This window comes from Sciurus vulgaris (genome assembly GCF_902686455.1).
Source record: "Sciurus vulgaris genome assembly, chromosome: 12".
Classification (NCBI taxonomy): Eukaryota; Metazoa; Chordata; class Mammalia; order Rodentia; family Sciuridae; genus Sciurus; species Sciurus vulgaris.
In genome coordinates, this window is record NC_136473.1 from 57325511 (window position 1) to 57349177 (window position 23667).

Genomic DNA, 23667 nt, shown 5'->3' on the forward strand with positions numbered 1-23667 from the left:
ATGAAAAAAAATATAAACCAGAATGAACAGAAGAAACTTGGGGGAAACATGACTTAAGGAAAAGAAAATCTCTCTCCCCAAATGATCACTAGTGATCTCTGAGAGATAGAGGATGTGTGACATTTATGAAAAACATGCTATTAACATGCTATAGAGAAAGGATCCTAAGAAAATAAAAAGAGCTTTTGAAATTAAAATTATAATAGATTTAAAGCAAAATTAGAAGCAATTGAAAATAAAATTGAGGAAATATCCTAAGAAATAGGAGAAAAATAATTATACCTTGGATACTGGAGAGAACAATGGAGGAAATTATGCGATCATTGATAGGGTAACACATCTGAATAGTAGGACTTCGAAAACAAGATAGTAAAGATGAAGGGGATGGAATTATCAAAGAAATATTAAGTTAATATTTTATAGAGCTCTAAGACATGAGTTTATATATATAAGGAGACCATTAATGCTCAGTTCTTTCAGTCCTTTGATAGAATATTGACCCCCCCCACTCCAAGATATATCACATCCCTAAGGATGATACAGGTGAATGAGGTGAACTAATGTAAATAATGCATGTAGTGATTAATAACTTGGTATATGCTGTTTAAGCATAGGATGCTATTCATTATTGAATATTTGTAACTTTAATATTGACTATTTTCTCCATTAGGTTTAAATTTGGAGAGGCATAGACTGAGACTTTTTTCTCTATTGTGCTCAGTGGATATAGTTTAATAGGTGTTGCTGGAAGGTTTTTTCATCTAGACTGAGAGAGCCTCGTGGTTATCAACAGTTTCTTACTGGGTTAAGTTAATAGGTTACTGCAATATAGCATTCCCATTGTCAAATCATATTTTGGAATATTTGCTGTCACATTTGGTATTTAGACCATGAATCTTATCTAAACTTCAAAAAGAGGTATATCAACCATTACTGCATTCAGTGTCCATTGAATTGTATTTACTGTCTCCCTTTCCCTATCTCCCTCTCTCTTTTCTCCCTCTCCCCCTTTCCCTTTCTTTCTTCCTCCCTCCCTCTCTCCACCCTCCTCTTCCATAATGGATTTAGGTAATTTAAAATAAGAACTCATAAAGTAGATCAGTGGTGAAATATAAAAAGGACTAAGGAGTCAAAACAGAAATTATATGTAAAAATAAAGAAACTACACCAGGGGAAAGTAATCAGTGAACAGAAGTTATGTTTTCCTGTTTTTCATGCTTACCTTTATTTCTTTTTCTGGTAGAATTTTTTTTTTTTTTTCCATGTGAAAATGTCTAAGTTTCAGAACAGGCTATGATCCTAAGGGCTAAGACATACTAGTTTTTTTTTTTTTTAAATAAAAATCTGTTTCTGAAGACAAATTTAGCAGGTTTGGGGAACTTGATGAAATATGTGTTCTTTCTTGCCTTTTTTTTTTTAACACTTAATGAGCTTGGATAAGTTTTTAGGATGGCATATATCTGTGAAGTGACCTTTTCCCTAGTCCAAAAACAAAAATAAAAATAAAAAATGTTAACATATTTATGGATTCCTTCATAACTCCTGTTTTTCCTCATGTTATCTGTTCCATATTCAAGATTTAGGATTGACAGTTTTTTTTTTTATTATTTAAACAAATGGGATACATGTTGTTTCTCTATTTGTACATGGAGTCAAGGCATACCATTTGTGTAATCATAAATTTACATAGGGCAATGTTGTTTGATTCATTCTGTTATTCTTTTTCCCTCCCCCCCCACCCCTCCCACCCCTCCTTTCCCTCTATACAGTCCTTCCTTCCTCCATTCTTACCACCCTCCTTATCCCTAACCCTAAACCTAACCCTAACCCTAACCCCTCCTACCCCCCATTATATGTCCTCATCCGCTTATCAGCGAGATCATTTGTCCTTTAGTTTTTTGAGATTGGCTTATCTCACTTAGCATGATATTCTCCAGTTTCATCCATTTGCCTGCAAATGCCATAATTTTATCATTCTTCATGGTGGAGTAATATTCAATTATATATATATATATGCTACAGTTTCTTTATCCATTCATCAACTGAAGGGCATCTAGGTTGGTTTCACAATCTGGCTATGGTGAATTGAGCAGCTATGAACATTGATGTGGCTATATCTCTGTAGTATGTTGATTTTAAGTCCTTTGGGTATAGGCCAAGGAGTGGGATAGCTGGGTCAAATGGTGGTTCCATTCCAAGTTTAGGATTGACAGTTTTTATTAACCTCATTTCCTTGATGTTAATAATGTTTTAGAGAATGGTATTAACTCTAAAGTATACTGATAAATAACAGAAAAAGGAGTTTAATAGAATTTGTTGGGGGAAATACTACAGAATTAAATTCTAGTGAGTTTTTCATTCCTTATTCCTTAAGAATTTTATGTAGGATAGGTATGCCCTGGGCCTTCCACTAGGGCTTCAGGCTGATTTCATCTCTTTCATCTTAAGATTTGTGGATACTATTTGGTAGTTACCCTCTTGGTATATGTAAAATCATTACAATGAGTTAGAATTACTTGGAGGCTGGAGGCTTTGCCCGAACTAACTTTAGTCCCTCATAGACTCATAAAATGAGTCACATTTTAAAGTTGGAATTTTTCATATTGCTAATGGGGGAGCCATTTGTGTAGTATTCTGAAGATTTTGAAGAATAGGTACTGTTGTAGTTCAACGTTGTTATGGCAGTGCTATAGGTAAATTCAGGATGTGTACCATTTTAGGGATTATTTATATAAAGATAATCATTTCATTAAAGTTCATTGGTATTTAGTACCTGTGAGGAATTTGGGTCAGCTATGAAGTTAGAGGGAACATTTTCAAAAGACCACCATCACTTCTGATACCAATACAATTTTAAGGGTTTACAAAACCACCCTGAGCTCTGATAATTGTGTAAGTGGGCTTACAAAATTCATTGTAATCTGTTATACTTAACAATTATTGTTTGTTTCCTGTCAGAATGTGAATTTAAATCAGCCAAAGGAAGATGTGAATAGGGTAGAGGTTAAAAATACCAAAAGCAAAACTCCCATCATCTTCTCTTGGCCGAATTAGTATATGACTGTGCACATTGAGTAGTGCCAACTGTGGAAGTACACCTGAGCTTTTGATTTCCACTGCCTATGTGACTGTCCTTAGTCTCCTCTCCTATTCCTAGAAGTTGGGCTGATACCTTAAATCCTAATCTCTTTCAGAGTAAAAACTTAACACCACATGGCATACATGAATGACATGCATCATAAATTACATTATGAGACTGTCTGGTAGCCAAACAAATATACTCCTAACTGTCATGATATTCTAAGAACCTGGAGATGGCTTCTCAGTAGCTGAAGACAAAGGTGGGACCTTACTTTGAGTAAGGTTAGTTCTCTATTCACAGTCCACCCTCTGGTCTTTAGCCAAGGCTCTCTTTTATAGCAAACCAATATTGTTTGTCAGGGCATCTATGGTGGTATAGCACTTGTAGACACAGCAGTGGTATCAGTGTGAAGATAGCTGTTATTTGGAAGAAACAGTGCAGGTTAAGGATAGATTTAAGGAAATTGGTAGTCCATTCTGTGATACTATCACATATATTTTCATACTGATTTAATTACTTGTTTCCTCCTTTTATCTACAACTAACTTATGCAGAACCTAGTTAGCATGGAAATTACTTGATGGTAAGTTACATCCAATTCTTCATTTTATTATTTTATTGGATCTTCAGAAGGCTCTAACTGAATCAATCCAAGGATTGGTTCTCAAATTAAATACTGTTGACTCTTGATACAGCTGTACATGTTGATTTTTAAGTGATATGTTGTTTATCCAAATACAAATATTTGTCAAATACAGTAAGTATGAAGGCATTATATTAATGTCTAACAATATAAAGAAGACCACAATATAATACTTATATAAACTTGCTCCATAATTTTTTTTGACTTAAGAAAATATTTATTTTGAAATAATTTCAGATTCACAGAAAATTGTAAAAGTAGTACAGAGACCATGTCCCCTTCACTTATCTTTCCTCAGTTGTTCTATATCATCCCACTCACTTATAATAGGACCTTTTCAGTGATGGTGGTTAGTGGTTTAATGTGTATTTTATCACACCTTGACTTCCTTGTTCTGTTCTTCTTTTTCTCACAGTCTCTTTCTCTTTAATCTAGTTTCCTCTAAAGTTGAATTTACTATATTCAAATAGTTATTTCCATATCTACACATAATTTTGAATTTCATGGTAATCTTTGAGTTACGCTATTAGTATTGTTCCTGTGTTGTTTTCACTGTTGATTGTATCTGGATAGGTTTTGAAGGGTTAGATTTGGACAGCCACCATTATTTTATAATACCTGGAATTGTATTTTTATTATTCACTAGAAATTTTTTTCCTGGTACTGAGGATTGAACCCCTGGGTACATTCTACCACTAAGCTATACCCCCAGTCCTTTTTAGTTTTTATCTTAAAATAGCTGGCTGAGTTGCCTAGGCTAACCTTGTCCATGCTGGCCTCAAATTAGCTATCCTTCTGCCTCAGCCTTCTGAGTTACTGGGATTATAGGCATGCGCCACTATGCCTGGTATCACATAGAATTCTTTAAAAAAAAAAAAAAAAAGTCAATATGTAATGGAAAAAGAGAAGCTGAGAAAAGTTTGAGAAATTTTATGAATAACTTTTTTAAATTGTAGATAAGCGCCAAATTAGTGTTCCCATTAAAAATTCTAATTTCTAACTAATGAAAAGGCTATCGATGACAGAATTTTACTCATGTGACTTTTCTTTATGACTGACATAATGTTTCTTTTGAAAAATTAAGAGAGTACACACACACACAGAGACATTTATTTATTTAAAAACCTGGACATACTACTGTATTATTACGGCATCAAGTTAAGGGTGTTTGGACAGTGAAAATAGAAAGCATTTATAGTTATTAAACCTTGAATACTTTGGACATTTATTTTATTGGTTCTTTTCAGTTATACATGATAATAGAATTTATTTTGACATAATTATTGAAGCATGAATATAATTTGTTCTAATTCAGCCCCCAGTACTTCTTCTTCCTCTCCCATCCTCACACCCCTTGTTCCCTTCCCTGTGTTCTACTGATCTTTCTGCTATTCGTTTTTTTTTCAAATGTGTTGTTGATGTACACGATGGTGAGATTCACTATGGTGTATTCATATGTGTACATAGGAATGTTAGGTTAGATTCATTCCATTGTCTTTTTCTATCCCAGCCTTCCTCCCTTCCCTATATTCCCCTTTGTCTACTCCACTGATCTTTATTCTATTCTTTTTAGCTCCCTCCCCCTCTTTATTTTGGATTAGCTTCTACATATCAGAGAAAACATTCAAATTTTTACTTTTTGGGACTGGCTCATTTCACTTAGCATGATAGTCTCCAGTTCCATCCATTTACTGGCAAGTGACATAAAGTTGTTCTTCTTTGACTGAGTAATACTTCATTGTGTATATGTACCCCATTTTCTTTATCCATTCATCTGTTGAACGGCACCTAGATTGACTCCATGTCTTGGCTGTTGTGATTTGTGCTGTTGTAAACATTGAAATGGCTGCATCCCTATAGTATACTGATTTTAAATCCTTTGGCTATATACCAAGGAGTGGGATAAGCAGGGTCATATGGTTGTTCCATTCCAAGTTTTTGGGAAATCTCTATACTACTTTCCTGAAAGGTTGTACCGGTTTGCAGTCCCACCAGCAATGTATGAGTGTACTCTTTCCCCATATCCTTGCCGAGATTTACTATTCCTTGTATTCTTGATAATTGCCATTCTGACTGGAGTGAGATGAAATCTCAGTGTAGTTTTAATTTGCATTTCTCTTAATTGCTAGAGATGTTGAACAGTTTTTCATATATTTGTTGATGTTCGTATTTCTTCTTTTGGTGAAAAATGTCTGTTTAGTTCCTTTGCCCATTTATTGGGTCAGTTTTTTTGTTTATTTTTTTGAGTTCTTTGTGTATCCTAGATTAATGCCTGAGGAACAGGTGGTAAAGATTTTCTCCCATCTGTTGACTCTCTCTTCACGTTCTTGATTCTTTCCTTTTCTGTGAAGAAGCTTTTTAATTTGATGCCATCCTATTTATTGATTTTTGATTTAAGATGCAGTTTGGTTGTTGTATTCCAATGTAGCATGAGACTTTTTTCCTCGTGTATGTAAAGTGGTGGTGTAGTATTACATTGTAGTATGGTAATTTTTCTATATGTATATAAAAAGGGGAGTAGGAAGAACAGAAAATAAAAGCATTCTTATATAAGAGTTCTGTTTTCTAACCTATATAAACAATAAGAAGGAACTGATTGGGAGAGACATGCTGCTGATGGGAAAGAGAAATGCATGCCTTAAATTAGTAATTCTCATTGACCAGTTGCTGTGCAGTATTCTGATTTACAGTGTATGGATTGGGTCCCAAGGACTGTAATTAAATAAACTTTCTAGTAGTTTTGATGTTCAGACAGTTAAAAACTACTGCTTTGCAGATCAACTAATTTTAAACCCACATTTAACTATTATAGGAATAATATTTGTAATAATTGTGCATCTGGCTTCCTTTTATTATAGTCATTGTTTTGGAATGCTTTTAAAAAATTCTTACTGTTATAAAGGAAAGTATGTATCATAAATATATTAATATTGTTTTATTGTTTTAAAATAATACTATTCATTTTAAGTCCAGTGTTACTTGTTTTTCTTAAAGACAAAGACAATCACTGATTTTTGGAACTTTACAGAAAAAGGGTTGATTCATATTCAAATTAGGGAGAAATTTGAATAATGGTTTCACAGTGGTAATGTAGAGTTTATCTTTTGTAAACATTTCTAAAACTTTCTCAGTTTTCATGGGTTGTGAAGGTTGGAACTAATGTTTTGTCTTTCTCTTCACTCCCTTTATTGACAATACTTGGGTGTCTGGTAGGTTGGCTGTCACCTTATTTGCAAGATGTCACTAACAGAGTGGATCTGAATGCCAGATGTTATTTTGCATCTTTTTTTTTTGACTTTTTATAATTCATAGAAGCTTCATTTTTTTATTTGGCTTTCTGACTCTTGCCTTCAACACTCTCACAACCTTTTTCTGTTCCTCAATAAGGAATGCACGTTTGATCCTGTCATGGACACATTTAGCACACATGGAACTACCATAGGTCCCGCTGACATGTTTTTTTACTTTAGACAATCTCATAAGGACTTTGGGTCTCAAAGCATGAACCCCTCGAAGTCTGCCTGGGCACACACCACATGCAGATTTTGGTGCTTTCCCAACCTTCTTTGTATAAAGGTACACAATTCTATTACCAGGGGTTCAAGATAGCTTTGTTTTGTTAGAGGCTGTATTGTAGGAAAGCCTACGATGGTCAAACGCTGGACCATTCTGAGTGCCTCTAGATACCTTCCGGGAAGCTATTTTGCATTTTATAACAGAAAATGGAATTTGTTTCCTATTGTTCCACTTAACAATTGCTGCATAGTATGTTGTGTTCTTCAGAAGTAGGCATTGAGTCAGTATGTATCATGCAGGATATTTAATGGGGATTAACACCTATGGAAGGGAGTTGAAGGAAGCAGGATTGGATGGAGGGAGAAGTCAAATTATACTGTGGACCAAAACCTCAGTGAGCCCCAACTAGAGTTCTGAAGAGGCTGTTGCCATCTGAGTTGTTGGTAATTTGGTCAAAATGGCTTGATCATTATCTTTGCACATCAGTCATTCAGTGCATATGGCCTTCTCCAAGAAAGAAAGATGTGTTTGGGAAGAGGCTCTGTGCAATTCTGAAGGATCTGACTGATATCTGAGGCAGAGCCCTTTGATGGAAGAGAAGGCAGCACATCTCTGTCCACCCTACACCCTGAAACATAGAGGCTAATAGAAAACAATAGTCACTTTTTTTTGCTCATGAATCTGCAATTTGGTACTAATTGTTTCTTCACTGTGCAGCTTGAGTTGCAGTGACCCACTTGGGGTTGGAAGATACACCAGGAGTCTCATTTACATACCTAGCTAGTAAGTGCTGCCCATCAATTGGGTTAGAGTCCAGCCAGAGCAGTGGGCCTGGGGCCTCTCCATGAACTACTTGAGTTTGTCTCACATACATAACTAGTAAGTGTTGCCCATCAGTTGGGCCTGGGGCCTCTCCATGGGCTACTTGAGTTTCTTATCAACATTATGACTAGGTTCTAAGAAGAAGTGCCCCAAGAGAACAAAGAATTGCATGATGTCTTTATGTCCTATCCTTCAAAGTCATAAAGTCTCATCTTCACAGTGGAAGGGGCAGTCAAAATTCTATCCAGGTTCAAGCAGGAGGGACAGTTCCTCTTGATGGGGGAGTAGTAGGAGTCTAGATGAGAATTCTGCAATGAGAGATTTTATTGAGACAGCTAAAAAAATGGTTTGTCACATCCATGAAACTTAAACACCCTAGGTGCTTTATTAGAAATACATTGACTGCATCTGTTAGAAAACTCGATAGTGGTTCAAATATACAAGGAAGGGTCGTGAATGAGATACTTCTGGGTACTCACAGAAAGCAATAAAAATCTGAGTATAAAACAAAACTAGCATCCTAAAGGCACTAGAGAATATGCAGAAGCAGGTGGAGCTGATAGGAATATACACTTAGAGGAGGTTACTTTTTTGCAACTCTCAGCCTGGATTTGGGTGAAGACACCATGGTCAGCAGTGTGACTTGGATACAGTTGGAAAAATTTCAGTCTTTATGGCTCCCGAAGTATGAAAGCTGAATTTTGGGAAATTGTGTTTGCTATAGAGGGAATCCAAAATCTGTGTGTCCACATCTCTGATTTAAAACTGCTCAGCTAAAAGAAAAAAAGATATCAACTGAGACTAGAACTTCTAGAATAACAGATTTGGACTTTCAGTGTGATAAATCAGTTGATAAAGCAAGAGGGAAAAAAAACAAACCACTAATTGGAGAAAAATAAAAGCATCCAGATTTCAACCATTAAAATTCATTATGATCAGGATACAGTTCATACTTACCCAGTGTATGAAGAAACAGGAAAATATGATATATTTTCAAGAGAAAATAATACCAACCATTTCTAAAATGACCCAGAGGTAGAAACTAGCAAAAAAAGGATCTTCAGGTGGCTGTTGTAAGTGTTCTTGAACTGTCTGCTCATGATAAATGAAAATATAGGAAATCTCAACTGAGAAGTAGAAACAATTTCTAAGAATCAAATGGAAATTGAAAAAATGGAAAACACAATATTTGAAAAGAAAAATTTCTCTGGAAAAATATTGGCGATGACAAAGTATAGACTTGGAGATAGATAAATATAAATTATTGAAGGTTGAGAACAGAAAGAAAAAGATTAACATGGTAGCACCTCAGCGACCTATTAAAAATACCAAAAGTTTTGTGGACATGTACTTTTGAGATCCAGAAGGAAAAGAACAACAATGGACAGAAAATACCTGAAGAAATAATGGCCCCAATTTTTTCAAATCACATTAAAGTTATAAACTTAATGCATTTGAGATGCTTAATGAATACAAGAAGATGAACATGCGAAAGGCCATGTCAGCATCCATCATGAAGCTGTTGAAAGCACAAACCAAATTTTGGAAGCAGCAAGGAAACACATTACATATAAGGAAACTACGATTTCATTAAGAGATTAATTCTCATCAGAAAGTATGGAAACAAAGAGATTGTCAACTAAGAATTCTATGTCAAGTAAAAATATCCTTCAAGAATAAAAGTGAAATAAAGACATTTTTAGGTAAAAGAAAAAAGCATTTATTGCAATAGACCTGCAAGCAGTATATGCTAAATGAAGTTCTTCAGGCTTCAGGGAAATGATACTAAATGGCAACTGAATATGTAGAAAGGAATCTTAGGCACTGAGAATTGTAAATGTCTAGATAAATACAACACTGTAAAGTTTTGCCTCTTATTCATAAAACGTGACTACTTAGAGAAATTAATAATATGGCCTTCTGGGGTTTATATTGAATATATAGGTAATATCTGTATAACAACTGTAGTATAACAATTGTGAAGACATAGATGTAGAACCCCAGAGTCTTAACATTTTTTTGGTGAGGTAGTTAAAAATATTTCTAAGTGGACTGTGAATAATAAGGTCACAACCAAGTGTGATTGTATATACCTGTACTCCCAATTACTTGGAAGACTGAGGCAGGAGGATTGCATGTTTGAGACCAGCTTAGGCAAGAGAAAAACCCTGTCTCAAAATGAAAAGAAAAAGAAAATAAGGATATAGAAAAGATACAAAGAAATTATGATTTAAAAAAAAAATCCATCAGATCCAAGACCAACTAACCTGAAGTCTAGGAAGATAGGCACCTCCAAGGGGAAGATCATTGAGTGAGTCACCCTCCCAAAAAAGCAGGATATTGCATTTTAGTGCCTCTTAGGGGAAGGATATCACTAGGGAAACAGAAATCATGCTTTTGGGAAAAAGGAGCCAGGAGAGGTGTTTTAGTCAGTTTTTTCGTTGCTATGACTAAATGACCTGACCAGCACAACTGTGGAGGAGGCAAATTTATTTGGGGGCTCATGGTTTCAGAGGACTCAATAGCAGGCTCCATTCCTCAGAGCTTAAGGTAAGGCAGAACATCATGGTGGAAGAGTGTGGCAGAGGGAAGCACTTCACATGATGATAAAGAAGCAGAGAGACAGATAGCCGCTTAGGAGGCTGAGGCAGGAGGATTACAAATTCAAAGCCAACCTCAGCAAAAGCAAGGTGCTAATTAAGTAATTCAGTGAGACTCTGCCTCTAAATAAAATACAAAATAGGGCTGGGGAGGGGGATGTGGTTCAAGTGTCCCTGGGTTCAATCCCTGGTACCTACACCCCTCCCCCAAAAGAGAGAAGCAGAGAGAGTGAGTCTTCACTTGCCATATACAAATATATACCACAAAGCTACACCCCCAATTCCTACCTCCTCCAGCCACCCACTTCAGTTAACACTCAGTTAATCTCTGTCAGGGATTAATTCACTGATTGGTTTAGATGCTTATAATTCAATATTGTCTCACTTGTGAGCTTTTGGGGACACCTCACATCCAAACCATAACAAGAGGAAACTGGGAAAAATTCATTTGAGTTAAGAGAAGAAATAGGAGAAAGTACTATAGTTGGGAGAATAATCAACAGTGACAGATGTCATACAAGTCACTGTAGGTTTCAAACTGAAAAAATTGTACTGTGCTCAGCAATTAAAAGGTCATAGTCATCTTAAAGGGGATATGTTCTGCATAATGAGCAGAAAAGGAAAAGTCAAAAAATTTTGAACTACTTTTTAAAAAAATTTTTAGTTGTAGATGGACCTTTATTTAGTTATTTTTATGTGGTGAGGATCGAACCCAGTGCCTCATACATACTAGGTAAGTGCTCTACCTCTGAGCACCTGGACTACTTCTTTTAAGCATTTAAAGTCCTTTTAAAAATCTGATCATACATATATGTCTGTGGTGAGAAAACAAGGACTTGCATTTTCTTTGAGCAGGAGAAAGAATAATAGATAACTTCTTATCTATAATTTTAATTATTTAGAGAGGTTTTATCAAATACTGAGCATAACGCATTTTTTAGGAGGCTTCTGTCTTTTTTTTCTTAGGTAGCATTTCAAGATACCAAAGCCTTGATTCAGTGATCACATTATTTGTAGAGAGAATAAATAGATGTTTATCTACCTCCTTCTCTTTGATCCTGTCTCTTCTAGATGACAAAAAGGGAATTTTTGGGGATTGAAGGTACTGTTACTTAAGTTAGTGTCACCTACTTTATACTCAGTTTAACTAAAAGAGAGCTCTTTTAGTTCCTTTACCCCTATCTTCATCCCACCCCCAGAAGTTTGAATGAAATATGTATATATGCTTGTTATGTTAGTGAGAACATTCTTTACTCACATGATGGGTGTTGGTCAGGACTTATCCAGATCCACCAGACATTTGTGTGAATGTCAGTCTGTGGACTCTGTTCACTTTGCCCATACTTAAAAAAATTTAGAGTGGGGGAAAAAAAATCTAGGGCTGGCCTTGTATGGGTTAAGTCCAGTTTAAATCATATTTTGTGTTACTTCTCTCCAACACTTTACTTTTGGCCACTATCAAATTAGATTTAAATGAAAACGACAGAGAATCTTTAAGAAAAAAGGAAACCACAGAAGGTCAAGATGCACTCTTTTGTTGAGAAAGAAGGAGGGGACATTTTTCTTTGACTTGGAGTGATAAAGTTCATGAACTTGTATGTTAGGCCTTCCAGGTGGCTGGTAGTTTAGATCTTATTCAGTACCTATATTAGATGGAAAAGTCAACTTTTCCTCTAATTTATGAATTCTTTAAATTCTATCTGATATCAGCATTTTATCCCTCCCCCCAATAAAAATAAGACCTAAATATTTTCAGACATAACAGAACTAGGGGAGAGTAGCTCATCTTCTTGAGGTCTCCTTAATCCAGAGGATTTCTAAGAGTTTTCCATCTGCTTAAGAGTGACCATTTTAAGAGCAGAGAGACTTTTAGCAATGAAATAAAAATGAATGAGGATGTGTAGTGAGTCGGTAGGCCAACATATTACATTAAATTTATAACATTATTTCTGTTGAATAAGCAGATTAATTAGTATTATCATTGTAGCATTATAGGGTTTATTTATGATCTTGGTACTCAATTGTTTTGATTAAGAATATTGATGACTTCAGATGCTCATAGTCAAATAATTTATATATATTCTTTGATAAAATGACTCAGCCCGCCCGGCTTGAGGCCTGTGGGAGCGCAGCGCATCCCTCGACCTTCGGGGGCGGCCTGCTGGCATCTTCACAGCGACCAAGGACGACCTGGGAGAGGAGCCTATGGGATGGCGCATCCGCGGCCTGGCGAGTACAAAGTGGGCGACCTAGTCTTTGCCAAGATGAAGGGCTACCTGCACTGGCCGGCGCGGATTGATGAACTTCCAGAGGGAGCTGCGAAGCCTCCAGCAAACAAGTATTCTATCTTCTTTTTTGGCACTCATGAAACTGCATTTCTAGGTCCCAAAGACCTTTTTCCATATAAGGAATACAAAGACATGTTTGCGAAGTCAAACAAACGGAAAGGATTTAATGAAGGATTGTGGGAAATAGAAAATAACCCAGGAGTCAAATTTACTGGATACTAGGTAGTTCAGCAACAGAGCTCTTCAGAAACTGAGGGAGAAGGTGGAAACACTGCAGATTGCAAACAGTGAGGAACAAGGTGATAGAGTAGAGGAAGATGGAAAAGGCAAAAGAAAAATGAAAAAGGAGGTTCAAAATGGAAAAAGTCATATACATCAAAGAAATCCTCTAAACAATCCCAGAAATCTCCAGGAGATGAAGATGATAAAGACTGCAAAGAAGAAGAAAACAAAAGCAGCTCTGAGTGTGGAGATGCTGGCAGTGACACAAGAAACACAACCTCAGACTTGCAGGAAACCAGTGAAGGGGCCTAACTACCTAATGAATGCTGCATATTAAGAGAAACCACAAAAGGTTAAATGTTTGGTTGTCTAATATTCTTGGATTTGATATGAACCAACACATAGTCCTTGTCATTGACAGAACCCCAGTTTGTATGTACATTATTCACATTTCTCTGTTTTGTTGGAAAAAGAGACATTTTAACCTTTTTAAAAAGGTTATTGATTTAATATCATGTTATATGATTGCATGAAGTTGCCCTTAACCACTAAGAATTATCAAGATATGTGCACAGACTTACATGTGTCTAGGATCCTTTTACCAAGGGAATTATGTTCATTATTTTCCTGCCTTTACCCCACCACCACTAAACACTTGGTTACATATTAATTAGCATTATTTTAGATAACCACTTCGTAATGCTTAAGGATAGGATTTCCTCTTTTTGACAGAACCCAGGAAGTAATTCTTAGATACATAATGTTGGTATATCAAATATGAAATTAAAATTCTCCTTCTGTTCTGAGGCCCTGTGTAAAGTTTTAACCATATTGTACAATATCTATTCTGTATTAGAAATAGCTAGTTGACAGCTTATACTTTTCAAAACTCATATTGTTATGTACACAGATTGAGTTTCTGCATGTGAAGTTAGTGAGTCTTTTTGTGTTACTCCAAAATAAAGGCAATGGTTTATTTTTTCCCAATGCCAGTACAGTTTGAGCTAATCACTCAAGGTGGATACTTTACATTTTAAGGCTGGAATCACTAGTGGCCCTGTGAGAAACCAGACAAAGCATTGACTTTTAAATAGAGATTTTAAAATGAACTGTTTTCTTTTGGAACTAGCATTAGAATAGTTAATATTCACCCATAAACCATTATTATGTGTACATTATTGTTGCTATAGTGATAATAGAGAATTTTCTTTATTTTTATGCCAGCTTATATTGTGAAAACACATTTACTCAATTTGAGTTTTATCAATTCTATTATGCCTTTCCTTGGAACATCTTTTGTGTATTGGAGGTTTGTAGTTGAAAAGTTTACTGTAAAAAAAAATCAAAAAACAAAAAAATATTGTTTTTACAGAATAAATTTATTGGAATGTGAAAAAAATGACTCAAATTATATATATGTATTTTGGTTTTTAATCAAATTAAATACTGTATATAGTAAAAATGAAACCCAACTAGTATAAAAAGTTCTTATAGAAATTGAGAGTAGAATAGTGGAGAGGGAGGAGGAAAAGATTGCTCAAGAGGTGCAGTATTACATTTTCATTGGAGAAATATGTGCTGGTATTCTAAGGCACAACAGAGTGAATATGATTAACACTAACACATTATATATCTCAAAATAGTTAGAGTAATTTGAATTACTCACCATAAGGAAATAAAAGTTTAAGGTGATGAATTTGCTGTTTACTCTGAGTCAGTTGTTACCCAGTGTGTACAGGAATCAAAACATCACTTTGTACTTCACAAATATGTAAAAATACTGTATGTCAATTAAAAGATACATTGAAAAGTAGTCCTGTTCCACACTTCTTATGACTGCTTCCAAGTGGCAGCCACATGGAATTCCTTTAAGCTATGTTTTTCTGTTATTTATCCTCTTATCTCTAATGTCCTGATATCTATTTCCAGATATATAAATTCTAGACAGTTTGTTAGAACTTTTATTGACTACATCTTATGCTATTTGAGGATCTACCTATTTGTATCCCTCCTACTTTTCTCTCCTTTATTCTCTCACTGATTATGTTTTCGCTTTGCTTAGTAGTTAATACATGATTGAAACTTTGCATAAATGGTTTATTAGTGAGCCAAGAGACTTATTTTCCTATACTTGGTAAGGTCCTCTGTTTTTTAAGTTTGCCCAGTATGCCTGTTGTTTTCCTTCTATATGTACCAAATACCTAACAATCCTGCTGCTACTTTGAGTTTTCTCTCTTCCTTCTCTTCTAGTTCTTTTTTTTTTTTTTTCTTCAGGTTAAACATATTTGTTCCTCAAACATTTATCATTCTCTTAATTTAAAAACTTCCAAAATGTTTTCTTTTAGCTATTTGAAATGTATGGTATATAATTGTTATCTATGGTCCCCACATGAGACCTTCTTGCTCCTATGTATAACTCAGAACCTATTGATCAACCTTTCTCCATTCTTCACCTGTCCTCTGGTAACCACAATTCTTATTCTCAATTTCTGTAAGATCAAGTTTGTTTTTGATTCTACATCTAGGTGAGAGCATATGGTACTTGTCTTTCTGTGCCTGGTTTATTTCACTTATTGAAAGGATCTTTAGTTCTAATTCTTTTTATGGCTGAATAGTATTTCACTGTTCATATGTACCATATTTTCTTTATTCATCAACTGATGGATACCTACATTGTTTCCAATTCCTGACTATTGTGAATAATTCCGTAATGAACAAGTGAGTTCATATGTCTCTTTGACGTATGGATTCCATTTCTTTTAGATATAGAACTAGTAGTGGGATTTTTGATTGAATGGTTGTGGTAGTTTTAGTTGAGGAACCATGCCGTTTCCCATAATGGCTGAGCTAATTTACATTCCCACTAAGAGCTTATAAGGTTCCCTTTTTTCCACATTCTTACCAGTTCTTGTGATCGTTAGACTTTTTGATAGTGGCTTTCTTACTAGGGTCAGATAGTATCTCATTGTGGTTTTGATTTGTGTTTCCCTGATGATCAGTGATACCGAACACTTTTTATGTACCTGTTGGCCACTTATGTCTTATTTTGAGAAATGTCTATTTTAATTTGTAAATTGGATTATTTGGGGTTTTCTTCTTTTTAAAAAATTTGTTCTTACTAGTTATACATAACAGAAAGTATTTTGACATATACCTACATGGAGTTAACTTCCCATTCTTCTGGTTATACAAGATGTGGAGTTACACTGGTTGTGTATTCATATATGATCATAGGAAAGTAATGTCTGATTCTGCTATTCCTATTCCCATTCCCCTCCCATCCTTTCATTCCCCTTTGTCTAAACCAATGCATGTCTACTCTTCCTCCCCTCCCCTTATTGTGTACTAGCTTCCACATATCAGAGAGAACATCAAGTCTTTGTGTTTTGGGGATTGGCTTATTTTACTTAGCATGATAAGTCACCAGTTCCATCCATTTACCAGCAAATGTAAGACCCTTCTTAACAATCACATTTCTACTATTTAGACAGATGAAATGATATATCAAGTCAATTTAGTTTCTTTCTCCCAACTTGTGGACAGTTGTCATTTGCCTTTCTTTGTTGTGATTATCATACAGTACATTTTCCATTTTCTAAGATTGCAACCACACCTTTTATCGTCTGTATCTTTTCTCACATTCACTTCTGAGTTTCTACCTTTTAATTGTTGTGTAGTCATTTTGCTATGGCTTCTGGAAGGAGTAGAGATAAATATGTGTTCACCCAAGAAGATTTTTAGGTGCAGATAAGGGAATGTGAAAATGAGAAACATGGGGATTTCTGTTTTCTACTTTTGTATATTCCATTGGTATGTAATGCCAGTTAGTGGCATTTGCCTCTAATTCCGTACTGTACGTGCATAATTGTTTAATGCTTGTCGACTGTTTACTTTGAGGTTAAATGTTTTTTATATACTTATTTATCAGCTGTTTCTTTTATCAGTTGATCTTCATGTTCTTTATTAATCTATTTTTACATGTTAAAATTTTCAACTGGTCATCTATGGTGAAAATATTTAGGTATTTCTTTCAATTACAGATTTCTAAACAAATTACTTTTCTATTTTTAGATAACTATATTTTTTTATTTTCTAGTTTTTATTTTCTTCTTCATTGGGAAAAACAATTTCTAGAATGAAGAGCAGAGAAATCAGAATATTTTTATGTAAAGCTCTGATATAAATAGCTTTATATAAAAGCATGAGTTCCTTTATGAGAGGAAGGTGATGTCTATGATTATCTATCAGTTGTCAGTCTATAGCCTGAGATGCCAGGTCTGCTTCCCAAATATCATGCTGTAATTTCTGTTTTAAAAAAATGAGCTATAATTCTCCTATCAGGAAGATTGCACTAATAGGAGTACTACCTAGTATAGCTTCTAACCTGAAAGCATTAGGCAGTTGACAAGATAGTAGATACCGATGGAAAGGAAAAAGAAATCAAGGCTGCTGATTTTAGAAACTCCCTTGAATTTCCTGTGTTCTAAGGAGACAACAGCTTAGAAGGAAACTATAGTAAATGTAAGGGAAATAACAGAAACCATCATGTTGGGAGTCTAACTGTATTATTCCTTCTTTAAAGGAGGATTGTAATTACAGTATTTGGGTTCATTTTGAGAAAATCGTACATGAAGGGATTTGATTTCAAGTTCCACTTTTCCTCCCCTCCTCCCTCCTCCTATTCTCCGTCCTCTACTAAACTTCCTTTCTTCTACATATATATAAATGTGAAATTCCCTTTGCACCCTTTATATATGAACATAACATGATTTCGTTAAATTCATTCTACATTTCTTCCCCTTTCCATTCCTTCCCTCACTCTCGTGTTCTCCTTCTACTCCACTTATCTTCCCTGTATCTTTATGATACCAATGCCCCCTGGCCAACTGCCACCTTTCTTTTGCTTTGCTCTAGCCTCCACATATGAGAGAAAACATTTGACCCTTCATTTCTGAGTCTGACTTATTACACTTAGCATGATTTTCTCCATTTCAATCCATTTACCAGCAGATGTCATTATTTAATTCTTCTTTACGCCTGAGTAAAACTATTATATATTTATGTCACATTCTCTTAATCCATTCATCTATTGTTAGACACCTGGATTGATTCCATAATTTGGCTATTGTGAATTATGCTGCTGTAAATATTGAAGTGATTATATTTGTATAATGTGATAATTTTAGATCTTTTGGATAAATACCAAGGAGCATGATAGCTGAATCACAGTGGTGGTTCCATTCCTAATTTTTTGAGGATCTCCACACTACTTACTAGATTAGTTGTACTAATTTGCAGACCCTATAACAATGTAAGAGTGTACCTTTTTTCCCCACATCCTCGTCAGCATTGATTATTATTTGTGTTCTTGTTAATTGCCATTCTGACTGGAGTGGGATGAAATCCTAGTGTAATTTTGATTTGCATTCCCCTAATTGCTAGAGATGCCAAACATTTCTTCATATCTTTGTTTGTCATTGGTTTGTTCTTTTGAAAAGTGTCTGTTTGGTTCTTTTTCCCATTTATCAATTGGGCCATTTGGTTTATTTTGACATTTGAGTTTTTTGAGTTCTTTATATATTCTGGATATTAATTCCCTATCAGAGTAGAGCTGGCAAAGATTCACCCTTATTTCATAGGCTCTCTCTTCATTCTCTTAATCATTTCCGTTGCTGTGCAGAAGCTTTTAATTTGATGGGATCCCACCCAATAATTCTTGGTTTTTATTTCATGAGCTTTAGGGGTCTTGTTGAGGAAATTGGTGCCTGTACCTATATGATATATTGTTAACCCTGTGTTTCCTTCTAGCAGTTGCAGGGTTTCTAGTCTAATTTTTAAGTCCTTGATTCATATTGATTTGACTTTTGTGCAGGGAAAAAGGCTATAAATTAATTCTTCACAGGGACATTCAGTTTTCCTAACACCATTGATTTAAAGAGCTTTCTTTTCCCCACCATATATTTGTGATACCTTTTTCGAGTATCAGATGGCTTTAAAAATTTGAGTTTTTCTCTGTTTTCTATCCCATTGGTCTTCATAATTATTTTGATGCCAATACCATACTGTTTTTTCACTGTAGCAGTATAGTATAATTTGTGATCAGGTATTGTGATGCTTCCTGAATCACTTTTCTTGTTCAGAATTGGGTCTCTCATTCTTGCAAATGAAATCCAATCTTCCAAATAAATTTTAGGGCTGTTTTTCCTAGTTCTGTGAAGAATGTCATTGGTATTTCGATGGGGATTGCATCATTTTTCTTGTTTTTAATTCAATCTATGAAATGCTTCATTAAGATCCCCTAATTGACTTTTTAAAAAAAAATTTTCAGACTTCAGAAACTAGCCTCTAGTTTTAGAAACTCTCAATGAATCAACAAAATGTAAAGGATCCAAAATTATCCTAATCACTTTATAATTTATCCCAAATCAACAAATAATCTTCTTAGATTATGCTACATATCAGCAACTGGGAGGAAGATAGGTTTTGGAAAACCCAAATTTTAGGATCCCCTAAGTTATCGAGATAGAGTGAAATGGGATGAGAATGTTACAGTTGATGAAGCAGCTGTATACACTGGATAGTGATCAACTCAGAGTAAATTGCAAATTCATCACCTTTTATCATTTCTTAATGGTGAAGTTCTTTATGGTCAAATTACTCTCATCTCACTATTTTGAGATATATAGTGCATCATGGTGTTCATTGTATTCACCCTACTATGCCTTAGAATACCAACCATATTCCTCCTATGGAAAGACTTAATGAACTGATTAAGGAATTAGTTTAAGAAAAAGACTATAAAGCAAAAGAAAAATGGCCAAAATTTGTTTCTCAGAAACAGTAATCAAATGGCTCCAGCCTATATAAAAGATGGTTTTACTGATAATACAGAAAATGCAAATATTGTCATCACCACTTTGATCTAAAAGATGGGTAAAACATTCAAATATTTGACAAACTACTCTAATGTGCAGCTATATGATAATAGGCACATAGTGCTCATGGTAGTATAAATTGAGTCAAGTACTGAGGAGGCCCATTTGGATATGTCTATTAAAATTTCAAATTGATGCATTTTTTTACTTAAAATTCCACATTTAGAATTTTATCCTACAGAGATCATTACATCTTGAAAACACCCATTGAGAGTTATTCTATATTAATATTATTTGTGAGACACAGAGGGGTATAGGTTCTTTGTCTTACAGATCTGAAGACTGAGGATAAAGTAACAGAATTTAATTTAAACAGAGAGGAAGCAGAGCTTCTGCAAGAGAGAGGTCCTTGGTGGGTTACACCTAAGTTGTTGCCGTCTACGGGTTTATATGGTGTTGCTGCAGATGACCTTTTACAGTATTGGCTGGCGACTTTTGGGAGGGGAGTTTCTACATCCAATCAGAATGAGACACTTGGTGATCATGTTGATTATGTGCTGTTCATATGCTATTTAGTGCTTAATATCTACCTATTAAATACTTTGTAAAAGGAATATTTTTAAAAAATATTTTTTTAGTTGTAGGTGTCCACAATACCTTTATTTTTATGTGGTGCTGAGGATCAAACCCAGGGCCTCACACATGCTAGGTGAGCATGCTACCACTAAGTCCCTGCCCCACCCCTGTAAATGGAATTTTTCAAAAATATTTTTTTAGTTGTAGATGGACACAATATCTTTATTTATTTATTTCTATATGGTGCTGAGGATTGAACCCAGTGACTCACACATGCAAGGCAAGCTCTGCACCACTGAGCTACAGCCCAAGACCCTGTAAACTTCTGGTTTTTGTAATCAAGATCCTCACCCTGTCTGCCTATCATATTTCTAGCTCCTGGTCCTAATAGAAGATTGTCAAAAACTCAAGTGTTCACCAACAGCAGACTTGTTAACTAAATTATGTCACAGTTATATAATGGTGTGTTATAAATGTATAAAAAATATTGGGGCTTTTTCTCTTCTAATATGGGTCAAAGAATTTTCTGTAAGTGAAGAAAGAAATGTATAGATTGCCGTGCATAATATACTATTTGGATTAAAAATAAGATTATATGCTTGCTTTTATATAATAAAGGAAACTAAGAAAGGATAGATAAACCAATCATAATAATTATTTTTGTCAGTATAGGATGAGTAGATGGGGGACTTGTGCAATAGGGAAATTTTTCAGTGTATGTTTAAAAATTGTTTTTATTTTGAACAGTAAAATGTGTTATAAACCCCCAAAATTAAATAAATAGAATTAAATCAGAACAGAAGTGAAAATAATCCATGTTTTGAAAATTTTAAAATGCATTCTTTGTAACTCCTAGGTTTGAAGGAATATCACAATGGAAAATAAATATTTAGAATGAAGAAGAAAGCTCTCCATATTAGAACTTGTAGGTACAGTAACTGTTGCAATAAACGAAGATTGCTAACCTTAAGTGAACTTAAAAAAGAAGGAAAGATTAGAAAAAAGTGAATTAAATCTCCAATGTGGGAAGCTGGCAAAGAACAACAAAGTTAAATTACAGAGAAGGAAAAGGGTGAAAAGAAGTTAAATTTGATGAAATGTAAAAATAAGGAGAGGATCAATCAAATTATTATTTTAAAATAATCACAAAAGGACAAATATCTGGTTCATCATAGTAAAAAAATACAGACTCTTAAGCCAGATTACATGTGTCTCAGTCCTGACTGTGACATCTTCCTCATTGTTGTAAATGGGATAAATAATTGTACCCACCTTACAGAGCTGTGAATATTAAATAAGCAAAGCACTTAAAGCAATTGGAATAGTAGGTGGGAAACAAAGTACTAAGGATTTGATGTTATTTTTGTCAAGAACAAAAGATAAAAGATACAAAGAATATTAGGAATGCAACTACATTGTAGGTTTAAAAATCACAATACTATTATCAACTATTTCCAATCAATTTTAAAACGTGGATAAAATTTGTATTTTATTAGAAAAATACAAACCACCCTAGAAGAAATAAAAACTCTCTGAATACATTAAGATCATATACAGAATGAAAATCTCCACAAATTCTAATATCTTATTTTTAATGGTAGTTCTTATCCTCCCCCATTTAAAAAATTGTCCCAATTAAGAATGTTTTCATCACCCCAGAAAGTTTCTTTGTGCCAGTGCAGGCAGAAGACTAGAATGGCCCCATGGCCATAATTTGCCAATCTGTGATAACTCAGTGATCAAAATTGTACTAATGTTATATCCATATTACAGATGGGAAATCTAAGGGATAGAAACCTGTAGTGTTATCATTCAGGTTAAAATGACTTTATTCTTCTCTTAATCCCATGGCAATAGAATTCTTTAAAAAATATGTAAGTTGTACTTAGAAGATTCTTCTTATTCTCTTTAAATAGGGTAAATTGGGAGGACCTAATATCTAACTTACTCAGTTACAATCTTTAGAATAGGATAAGAAACATTATTGCTGACTTGAGAATCTTCTTTACAAAATCATTTTATATGATTGTTTTCCCAAAGGTTGCATTCAAATGCAAAACAAATAAAAATCTGGTATGATATAATTTTTTTTTGAGAATCTCTATCTCTTTGTTGAAATGATCTTTTGCTTCCTGCAGGTGTTCTTTCAGCTTATTGGTATTATCATTCATTGTCTGCATTTGCTCTCTTATCTCATCCTTTACTTCGTGAATCATCTTAATCATGTATAATCTGAAGTCCTTTTCTGACATTTCTTCTAACATACTGTCATTGGATTCTATTAATATAGAGTCTAGATTTGTTTGGATCGTTTTCTTCCCTTGTTTTTTCATGTTGTTCATGTGTCTTCCCCTCTAGCAGTGCAGGTCTGGGGTATTGCAGATTTCCCCCTATAGGCTTATAGTGGCCCTGTAGGTTTCCAAAACCCTTTCTTTAAGGGGAGATGAATATTAGCAGTGCCCAAATCAGACACTATGCAATCCTAGACCAAATAGCCCCTATGGGGACACTAACAAAATTGTCATAATAAACAAAATGAGTTCAAATGTTATCTTCGGTAAAACAAACAGGTTTGCAATAAGGTCTGCAGTTTCTAATGGAGGACAAAGAGGATACAGAGGGATGTAGAATGTGGCTGTTAATTGGATAAGAAAAGAATATACAGAAGTTCTAGAAAATAGGGTGAGAGTGTAATCAAAAGAAATCGGATGTTAGCATGCAAAAAAGGGAGAAAGAGACTGAAGGAACAGGTAAACAAAAGGAAAAGAAAGCAAGAAAAATAAAGAAATAAAAACTTAATTTTTTTTAAAAAAGAGAAAAAAAAAATCTGTATAACAGTCATATACTAATGAAACCTCCCAGTGTTCAGTAAGTAGCCTGATGCATGAGAGAGGTACCTGACAATGAGCTTCAAGCCTCCAGCAGGCGTCTCAGGATGGGATATGCCCCACCCAAAGATCGGAGCTCTGGTTTCCAGGATTATCCAAGATGGCCGCTCTGGTTTTGAAATGTGTTGGCAAATGGGGAGTTGCAGCTCAGGGGTG

General features: G+C 34.7%; 1 protein-coding gene and 1 pseudogene across 14 annotated transcripts in view; both read left to right on the forward strand.

Annotated features, from left to right (window-relative positions):
- The window catches only part of CDC42BPA (CDC42 binding protein kinase alpha), a 311754-nt gene that overhangs the window by 125309 nt on the left and 162778 nt on the right, over positions 1 to 23667 (forward strand). The window lies entirely within an intron of this gene.
- On the forward strand, positions 4377 to 17213 carry LOC306641809 (hepatoma-derived growth factor-related protein 3-like; annotated as a pseudogene). The gene has a single exon. The product of its transcript is annotated as a hepatoma-derived growth factor-related protein 3-like (transcript).